This window comes from Pinus tabuliformis, chromosome 3_1 (genome assembly GCF_031772625.1).
Source record: "Pinus tabuliformis cultivar Carrire ecotype Pingquan chromosome 3_1, CPIR1, whole genome shotgun sequence".
Taxonomy (NCBI): domain Eukaryota; kingdom Viridiplantae; phylum Streptophyta; class Pinopsida; order Pinales; family Pinaceae; genus Pinus; species Pinus tabuliformis.
In genome coordinates this window covers 814,940,248-814,950,923 of record NC_142301.1, presented here as the reverse complement: position 1 = coordinate 814,950,923, position 10,676 = coordinate 814,940,248, and the positions used below count along the sequence as shown (strand labels likewise).

Sequence of the window (10,676 nt, the reverse complement as noted above, 5' to 3'; positions counted from 1 at the left end):
CTACAAAACTAATATATTATTAAGAAAGTAGATATCAAGATAATTGTAATTATTTTGATGTGAGAGTAATATAAAATTTAAAATCTATTAATCCGTCTCTTTTTGATATATTTTTTTGAAATAACAACAATAACCCATAAAAATCATGAAAATCTACAATTTCCTGAAAATTATTTGTGCGCCATAATGAATTCCATATGCTTTACTAACCCATATCAAAGGCAGGTTGGCATTTTCTCTCTTATAACACATACTACAATGTCAGCAACCATGCAAGAAGCTTGTGTCTATCAGATAAAGTTCCATAGAAAAAAATGAATGTCAATACCTAGGGCCACCATGAGGATAAGGAATTTTGATCCCCAATTCATATTCTCCTCTACGTACGAAAAAACTTTGACTTCTCAGATAAGTCCACGAGAGACATTGAAATACGAAAAAAAAATAAAAAAAAATCTAACCATTTTCCATTTCTCTTCCTCATTGAACTAGTATGCACAAAAGGCTTACAAGAATTAGTTAGGTGGCTTTAGCGTGAGAGTTACACTGGAAATTTCAGCAAAATTAATCCTAAAACCATAATTTATACAACATGGTAAATCCTCATCTCCGTAGATGGATCGAAGATGGAAGAGGCCCCCCTTGGCCACGTCCACAAACCAAACTAACTTGCAATTGAGTTAATTTCGACAGTATTCGCCAGTAGAAAAGCTCAAATATGAAAATTCCAAGGGTCCACCAGTCGACAGCGTTGCCATGGCCCTCGCCGGCTATGATCTTCGGCAGCAGGTACTCATGCATACCCATGAACGACACCAAGCGAGTATCGGTCACTGAGTGAAGAGTGATAAAGTGGATGCAGCTGTGACAAAGCTTTTTGCGTAGTGGAGGGAATGGAGTTTGGGGAGAACCGATTTCCTTCTGGCGAAATGGTGGAACATTGGAGGCAAGAAACGGTTGTCGCTTCTTGGTGGCAGGGTGGTTGCATGTTGTCGGTACAGGGGAGCATGTATGACTGAATGATGGAGGACGACATCAACATGGCTAGTGTCATTGCCCTGTCGTCTGGGTCAGCATCGGATAAGGACTCGGAGTCGGGCCCCGTCGTCTTCTGAAGCAACATCAGGTGGACGGTACATTTCAGGAAAAGGTCAAATTCGGTGAGCATGATATGGTCGTCTTCACGAACGAGAACATTCTCAGGCTTCAAATATTTGTATACGATTCCTAGCATGTGCAAATACTCCAATGCCAACAACGATTCTGATGCATAGAACTTGGCAGTATTGTCGCAAAATATTTTTCCCAGCTGTCACTGCCTAAGAACATGGAGGTTCCCGCCCTGGGCCAAAATCCATGACCAGACACGACAACTGAGCCTTGTCCAAATGTGCGTACAGAGTCGACAGGAACGAATGATCTAGCGTTTCCAAAATCTCCCTCTCCGTCCCAGCCTTGATCATCTTATTCCGTCCGGACAACGCCTTCTTGTCCATTGCCTTAGTCGTGAAATAGTAGTTCGTTCCCATGGTCTATGTCAAATAAACATTGTCAATGTCCACAGTGCCCAGCTTGTGGATTATCCTGAAATTTGAGAGGCTGAGAGGCCCTTCAGCTCTGAGCCTCCGGATGACCTCCCAGCCAACATCATTGCTGGCCTTATGGGGGTCTCTCGTCCCTGCCATGCAATTGTCATAGCTCTTGTTGTCTCCACTACTCCAGTTGACGTCTGCCAGAGAACTGCGGGGATGTCACAAAATCAATTTGATCGTATCAAGAAACGGTTCAGCAAAATGATTTAGCGAGAAGTAGTTGTTTGATTATTTATTAAAAGTGCTAATTATTAGGTTTTTTATTAACTACGGTGTAAAACTCTTCAATCGTCTAACATTCTATCCAATGGTGCATTCTATCCAATGGGGTAGATTGGTACACAGTGGCAGCTGGGGGAGTTCTTCCGAAAGGGGAATTCCTTACGACGTAATAATAAGATACAACAAGGCTTTTTACCTTTGCTTGGATTTATATAGAGATAAATTTGAGCAAAGGCTTACCATACAACATACAGTTGAAAAATGGAAACTATGAATGGAACCTAAGTTTGGATTATGAAAACACAACATTTAGATGTTGTACTTGTTTTCAAATACATCATCTACATTATTAATGTCCATAGGCCAAAAAACACTCTAAGAAGAAAAAAGGGGAATCTTGAAAAAAGAAAAGTTGGTAGCACACTAACTTTGCAGAATCATAGTAGGAAGATGAGGAAGGTGTCCATTCTCAAGACATTAAGGATAATTAGAAAATGGAAAGTACTTACTATTCAAAACAAATTGACCAAAACAAATTGACCATGATGAGGAGAGGACTCGGGAAGGAATTCCTTCAACACATATGATAAGACAAGTAGATGGGGTTGCAGGAAAAAGAGAGCTCATGAATAAAGAAATTTGAATTAAGAAAAAGACCAACACCAAATTAAAACATAAAACTCACCAACTTTTATTGATCTCTTTACTCAATTACATCATGCTTATATAGGAATTCCTAACCACTCATAACTAACTCTGTTCAACTGCTTATAACTAATTCTGTTTAACTGCTCCATAACTAAATCTATTTCTGCATTATTTTCACATCCTCCCTTAATGGAGAAATGGATTTTCTACCATACCTAACTGACTTCTAGAACTTGTACTTTGAACATCTGCTGTATTCTCTAGATTGATCTAACTACTGCATTAACAGAGGGTAGTTGGAATTAATACCTTCTACCCGAGTTCTTGACAGGGGTCTTGGCAGCAACATACGCACAACAGCGCAGATCCGGCCTCACGCAAACACCACTCGGCCTTCCTCACCTGCGCTCTCACCCAACCTCAGACCCTGAGCTCTGATACCAAATTAAAACATAAAACTCACCAACTTTTATTGATCTCTTTACTCAATTACATCATGCTTATATAGGAATTCCTAACCACTCATAACTAACTCTGTTCAACTGCTTATAACTAATTCTGTTTAACTACTCCATAACTAAATCTATTTCTGCATTATTTTCACACACCAAGTGAAGACAAGTTTGGATTTGGCAATCATTTCGATGGAATATTTGGGTGGTAACTGGTAGAAAGTGTAAAGGAAGAAAGGGAAAAAGAGAATCTTCATGATTATTACAGGGGATGATTTTTTTTTTTTCAAGTTGTTTTTGTCTCCGAATATTTTGATCTTGGTTTTAATTGGAAGACATTCAACCTCTGCAAAATGTAATTTCTTTCCTTATAATAAAATTACAAATTTTTCTTTGGAAAAAAAATAACACCTCAATCATTATTATTAATCCCCTCCTTTGCATTCTCTTAAATTCTCTTAAATTGTTAAGATAAATATTATTAATGTCCAACATGGATGACATGCTAATTATGGTATGGTGTTTCCATACCTGTCCTACACTGTTAGATTAGTTTTGTCTCTTACCTTTTATAGTCACAATAATATTATTTGAAGCAAGAAAATGAAGCTAAACAATCACAAGGAGCCTATGTCCAACAACTAAAGCAAGTACTACATGCCTATATCCATCTTTTAAAGTTCTTCATTATAATATATTAACACATATCAATGAAATAATATACCAAATTTTCTTTCTTTTATTTGAACTTTAATTAAAAGAAACTTATTCAAAACCAATCATAAATATAACTTTAATTCCAAATATAAGTTGTCTACTAACCAATAAACTTTAAAAAAAAATGGCTTCATTATTTTTTATGATTCTTTTCTATTTTATAATTAAATGCTTACTATATTTATAAAATTTAAATGATCATATTTTTTTATAAACATCTTTCTTATATTACATGGTTGAAAGTCTCATTACAAAAATAATAAAAATAAAAATATCTTAATTAAATAATAATAATAATATAAATCACACACTAAAAAAAGTTTATTGAAAATAAGTTTTCAATAATAAGATTTCAAAAATTTATGCAATTAACAACTAAAAAATTATATAAACATCTTTCTTATATTACATGGTTTAAATTCTCACTAAAAAATAATAAAAATAAAAATATCTTAATTAAATAATAATAATAATATAAATCACACACTAAGAAAAGTTTATTGAAAATAAGTTTTCAATAATAAGGTTTCAAAAATTAATGGAATCAAATATAAAAAGTACATGTGGTTCGTCTATATTTCTATTTATAGATGTAGCGTCATTTTTTAGAATTGTATTATCCAAACCCTTAATTATTTCCGCGTTTATATATTTGGCATCTTGCCATTTAAATACAGTGGTTGCGAACCCTTCAGAATCATTTTCGTGTTTATGAAGGTGGAATTTTGGCCTTTCAATGCTTGTTTTATTTCACTCGCTGCCAACACCTAACAATCTCTTCAAACTCATGAAAAGGCCATTCAATCTTATCCTTTGTTGAATATCAAATATGATTCCCATGTCTGTCACAACGGCTATGGTTACACAAGTTATTATTATTATTTGGAAGAACCCTTGATCAACGCTATAAGAAATATGACATCTTTCTATCCTCCAATAATGGCATAGTGGGAATTATAATAGAGACTTTGTGTTCAAATGGGACATATCAACAACTTTGGTTCAGAGAACATCTAACTAATGGTAGGGAGGAGTCCCCACCTGGTTGCACAATTACCACCTTTTCTAGGGTGTCATTTGCATCCATATAACTGCACTTCCAAGCACAACATTCTTCTTCTTCCAACCGTTTGATGCAAGTTGTACCTTCATGATATTGTTGTTGTTCTGCTTCATTAGAAAAGAGTTGTTCTACTTCATCGTAAAACCCTATCGATATCCCTCAATAAATAAGGAAAATTTTGAAACAAAAAGATAAAACCCTAATTGAAACAAAAATAAAATTATCATGTATTAAATGAAAATGGAGAAGACTCGATGCCTTTTATCCAAGCAATGCAGTGCTCTGTTACGTCTCAATGTCATGCCAAAGAATCCATGTGTAACTCCTTGGCAAAATTTCGGTATCGATTGTGGAGGTAAAGTAAAATATATTGTTCTTGAAATCTCTGTTGATGAATAAATAATCTAACCATCAAACCTAATTCCAGAATGCACACTCATTTATGTTATCTCCCTCTCTCGATATGAAGACGCGAAAGGCAAACGATTATGAGTTAAACTTATAATTTTTTTGTTAAGTATTATTAACTATTAACTATTAATTGTTTAGTAATCTGATGAACATAAATCCTTTAGAGCATAAATTAAAATCAGAGTTTGTGTTCAGAGAGAAAAAATCCATTGTTGTAATGCATTTGGTTTGGCCAAAATTCATTAAACTTACAAATGAGAGCCTTAGATTTAAGGGAATTAAAGAGAGAGTTTACCTTGGGAAGATTTACTTCCATGGATAGAACTTTGTCCGCTTGTTCAACAATATAGGGAGTAGGAATGTTTTGGATCTATGGACTAGAAATGTTTTGGTGATGTTCAAAAGGAAGGGGAACATTTCCTTTTGTTTCATCCTTGTAAGAAAATGGACCATTTTGTGTCTTGAGACATGGGGAACATTTCTTTTTGTTTCATCCTTGTAAGAAAATGGACCATTTTTTGTCTTGAGACATGGGGATCAATTCTTGTTGATGCCAACACATCTCCCTCTATCAAGAAGTACTTCATATATTTCATTTTATATTTTAACTTTCAATTACCTTTTCATTGAAAAATGAATATTTTATTATATATAACATTAAACTATTTTCTTTTAACATTTTCTTTCTATATATAGATATATATAAAATTGATATCGATATAAATTACTTAATTATTCTCAACACTCAACATAGATCTTCAAATAGTTTATTTAAAACTAGTATTGAAATATGTTTAAAAAGCATAAGGTTTAAAAATCTTACTCGTGTTTGTTTTTAATTCTAATTACTACTGAAATATTTTTAGTACATTGGGTTGTAATATCAAGAACAAATTGAAAGACCATAGTGAAGCTAGATTATTGTTCTTTTATAAAACTTTTAACTAAAACTAGCCAAACATGCATATTGCTTTTCTATTTAGAAAATAATTTATTTTATTTTAAGATAAACACCCTATTGAGCAATAATGGAATCACACATCTTCATGATATTGGAATATAAAATGTGATGCAACAATTTTTTATTTTAAATTTAAATTAACTCTTAATTAATATATCTATGATTTACATATGTTGGTTATTTTTAATCATTTAATCAAACCTATTCTCATTTTTCCATAATAGACTTTAAATTTAAATTTAATTTAATTAAAATTTTATTTTAACTTTAACTCTTGACTTATATCTCTTTCATTCATATATGTAACTATTTTTCTTATTTTTAAACAAGTATTCATATTTTATTTTATTGCTTATAATAAAAATATTAAAACACATATAGTAACACCCCAAGCTGCATAAACAATTACTGTGGTTAGTAAGTTTTATTTTACCTTTTACTGCATTAATTTTTTTACATTACTTTGTTAAAATGATAAATGAATTAGGCTAGAAGCCCAAGATATATTTTGTTACCTAATTAATGGATAACTAGGAGTTAAGGTATTTTAACAAAAAAATGTTTGAAAATAGTTAAAATAAATAGCTAAAAAGAAACAGTTACTCATCTGCCGGAATATAGATGGGGGAAGGAGTCCAGACATGGGGGAGATCCTTGAGATGGGTGAAATAAACTAGTGGGAAAATACTCAATTACAGTCTGCAAGGTACAGGACTTGAGGTTGGACAGTGAGTCCTGAGGCCCAAGGTACTTGACTGTAACTGGACTCATCTCAACTGTGACGAGAAGGAAGTGCTCGGGGGAGAGTTTGGACGTAATTGCGAGACTCAAGGCTGGGTGGCGAGACTTTCCAAACAGGAATAGAGTGGCATAATTTCAATTTTGTGAACAGATAGGTAAATTAAATCTATCTTCAATAATTGTTAGTGGAATGTGGCAACATTAGTATTACAGGTAGAAGTAATTAGAGTATTAATTGGAGTTTGAATTCCATAAAACTACAATTGGACAAAGAATAAGACTGCATCACATAAATCGAGTAGAAGAGGCATTAAATTTCTCAAAAAAAGTACATGCATAAGTAAAGATATTTTACTATAACAAATAAATATAGATGTTTTGTTGTAACAAATAAGTACATATATTTTGCTCACGAACCCATAAATTGGTAAAGACCACAACTTGACTGTAGGTAGAGAAAAATTTTCAAAAACAATTTCGAAGTTCCAATGGAAAGAAACAGAAAGGAAAAGGAGTGACAATCAATGAACAAACTCGAATAGATAGAAATTGTCATCCATTACTCTACAATTACTTTCGAAAAGAACAGGGAGAAAAATAAGTAAATATCCTTCACCATTTAGCTCAGAAAGTATTTTTACAGTAAGGATTCATTTCTTTAAACACAAAATATTGAAAAATTAAATAGAAAGTTCTTGCCAAGGACTGAAACTTTAAATACGAATTGAGCTCTTCATGACAATTCTAGCCCAGCAGCCTCGAGAGTTCTCCTCAAGATATTAAATAAAATTAAAAACCCTTAAGTCTAGAATCCCAAACGTCTACATAACGCGACATGAGAAATCACTGTTCAACTCATTCTCCTAATGAAATAAAAGGAAACCAAAGTAACCCTTGACCGAATAACAGATCAAACATGGCTCTGGACCTGTGGAATACTACGTGCAACATACATTATAACTAAACCAAAAGATGTATCAACGATAAACAACATATAGCCCCGAACAAAATCAACATTTAAGAGGACAAACCCCTCATAGAAATCATCTAAAATATTAATGAACCGGTGAGGAGTACTCCAACCTAAAACCAGCAACAAAATTTTGTAAACTCGTGAATCATGTATGATACTGCCCTAGCCAAGCAAAGCTCAAACTAGATACAGGTTAATACCTTCAATCACAACCCAAGAAACCTTAGAGTTAGGAGGAAAGCTAATCGTTAACCAATACATCTAAGAACACCATGAGTACTGCAACTTACCTGGGACTAGGGTACACCTGTAGATAGCGCCCGGCCTGCAAAACCATCATACCTAGTTAGTGAACCGGTGAGGAAATAAATCAAAATAAAACAAGAATAGAAATGAGAGGAGGGAAAGACAAACTACACACTCACCTCCTTGTGAATGGCATTGGTTCTTGCTACCTTACAATGATTTAAAAAGCCAAAGAGAAATCCTTGAATGGTTGGGGTAATCTGTTAGTTTCCAAACCAGATGAAACCCTGAGGTGAAAATTAATATCAAATACCTTAAATCAACGGAATAGTGAAATATCGAGTGAGATTGAATACCTCCTAGTGAGGGTAAGGCGTAAAATCCCATTGAAAACAACAGTGATGGTCATAAATCTATCTAGCATAGTGAAGAGTTGGCTCTATTGCAGAGTGACCAAGGTAAAACACCAAAAATACCAAATGACGTCGGAGTCAGCCGGATGCAGGAGAATCAGTTAGCTGACAAAACCCTAAACCGTCCACGTCGTCGGATTGCCATCCATAGAACAGACGGAGTAGATCGGACCACCTGTTGTAGGTCATCCAATACCTCTGACAAGTACATGCGGTGGGTTTGATTTTGTTGTTGCCACGTGTGTTCGGGAGCTGAAAACATTTAACAAAGGTCCAGTCATAAACCTCAACTGCAACAGGAAGCCATGTGATCAATAAATACAATACATCACAAACCTTGAAATTTGCATTGAAGTCAATGAATCAAATCTCAGTTTTGACATGCGATATGGATATTTCTAATAATTCTATTAGACCTTACTATAATATATATATATATATATATATATATATATATATATATATATATATATATATATATATATATATATATATATATATATATATATATATATATATATATCATTTTATTTTTAATTTTTAAATTTTTTATGTAATTATTAGTTAAATGTGTTACAAATGGTATCAGAGCTTGGGTTAGTACACTGAGACTCTTTGGGGAAATTATGTATATATGAATGAATGTGACATTAATCAAAATAACTAAGTAAATGTGCATGTGAACACAGAGACCCGCATCAACGCAAAAGGGGTTAGAATGCAGAGGAGACCAAGAACACCAAACCTGCTAGAGACAACATATGTGAATTCCAACCCTGACATTTGGATATAGCTAGGAGAGGAATCGCGTCAAGATAATGTTGTCCTACTCGAAACCATTCAGCAACTGCGTGCTGAGTTGACAAATTTAAGAACAGACAATGAATGGTTACGACTAGAACAGGAGATAATTCTTAGAAGTTTGTATAATCGGCAGAACCAACGAGATCTAGACTCTGGTGCTGAAGATAGAGAGAAAACCCCAATGGCTCAGTATGGAGAAAAAAATGTTGAGTTAGCTGAAAAACGTGGGGAAGATGAAGAAGGATGTTTGGACAATGCCTCTAACCAACACAAGACAAAAAGACAGAAATCTGAGTTACAAGGAGAATTCAAAAAGATTAAACTGTCACTCTTTGAAGGAGAATCTGAAGAGGCAGCGAAAGTTTGGTTAATTGACATGAGTAAATACTTTCAGATTTATGATTACACCAATAAACTAAAAGCACATTTAGCAGTTTATCAGTTAAGAGGTAAGGCTGCTCTTTGGTGGGAGGAAATTAAGACTGTGAGGAAAATCGATGAAGAACAGGTCACGTGGAAGTAGTTTCAAAAGAATTTCAAGGATAAGTATTTAATTGAGCATTATTATGATGAAAAAGCAAAGGAATTTCACGAGTTAAGATTGGGAACCTTAACCATGGATGAATATGTAAAGTGATTCACCTCCTTACTACAATATGTGCCTTATATGCAAGAGGAAAAGGCAAAGATTCAACATTTTGTTAGTAGCCTACCCAATTTTATGAAGGAGAAGCTTGATTTTGATTACCCAAGAACCATGGATGATGTGGTGTGAAAAGCTCGCATTTGCTACTAGAAAATGAAACAAAAAGATGAAGGACCTAAAGGAGGACTGAACAAGAAGGGAAGGAACCTGATCCCAAAAAGAAAAACAAAATTTACTAATGGCAGGAATATACAGCAAAAACCTCTCAGTAAATTTCCAACAAGGAATGAGCCCAAAGTTGCATGTTCTGAAAAGAGATAGTCAGAAGGAGTTAATAAATCTATTAATGACCAGTAGTCGAAACCTCCTCTTATTACAAAAACTATTTGCATAAAGCATGGACGGAGCAACTATCAAATATGCAAGAGGCTTCAATGGTTCAGGGAGTGGGGAGGAGCATGCCCAGAATTAATGTTGCTCTGGACGACCATCAAGTGGAATACCAACCACCATGATTGAATGTGAAGGTATGATTGCTAAGAAACTTGTATCTGTTTTGTTTGATCCCGGTGCTAGCCTAAGTTACGTTAGTCCTAAGGTTGTAGAGAGTTGTTAACTGCAGAGCAGTAAGTTTCCAAAACCATGGTTAGTCCAATTAGCTATCGGGGCAAAAGGAAGGGTAACTACAAAAAAAGAATGTTGCCCCATAACAATTTCAGGAAAGCCCATTATTTTTTACCTTAATATACTCCCTTTGGATTCATACAACATTTTAATAGGAATGGAT

At 34.1% G+C, this 10,676-nt stretch overlaps 1 pseudogene; it reads right to left on the bottom strand.

The window, feature by feature from the left end:
* Nucleotides 1–603: 603 nt before the first annotated feature.
* On the bottom strand, nucleotides 604–8,117 carry LOC149189982 (protein kinase G11A pseudogene; annotated as a pseudogene).
* Between the last annotated feature and the right edge of the window lie 2,559 nt (nucleotides 8,118–10,676).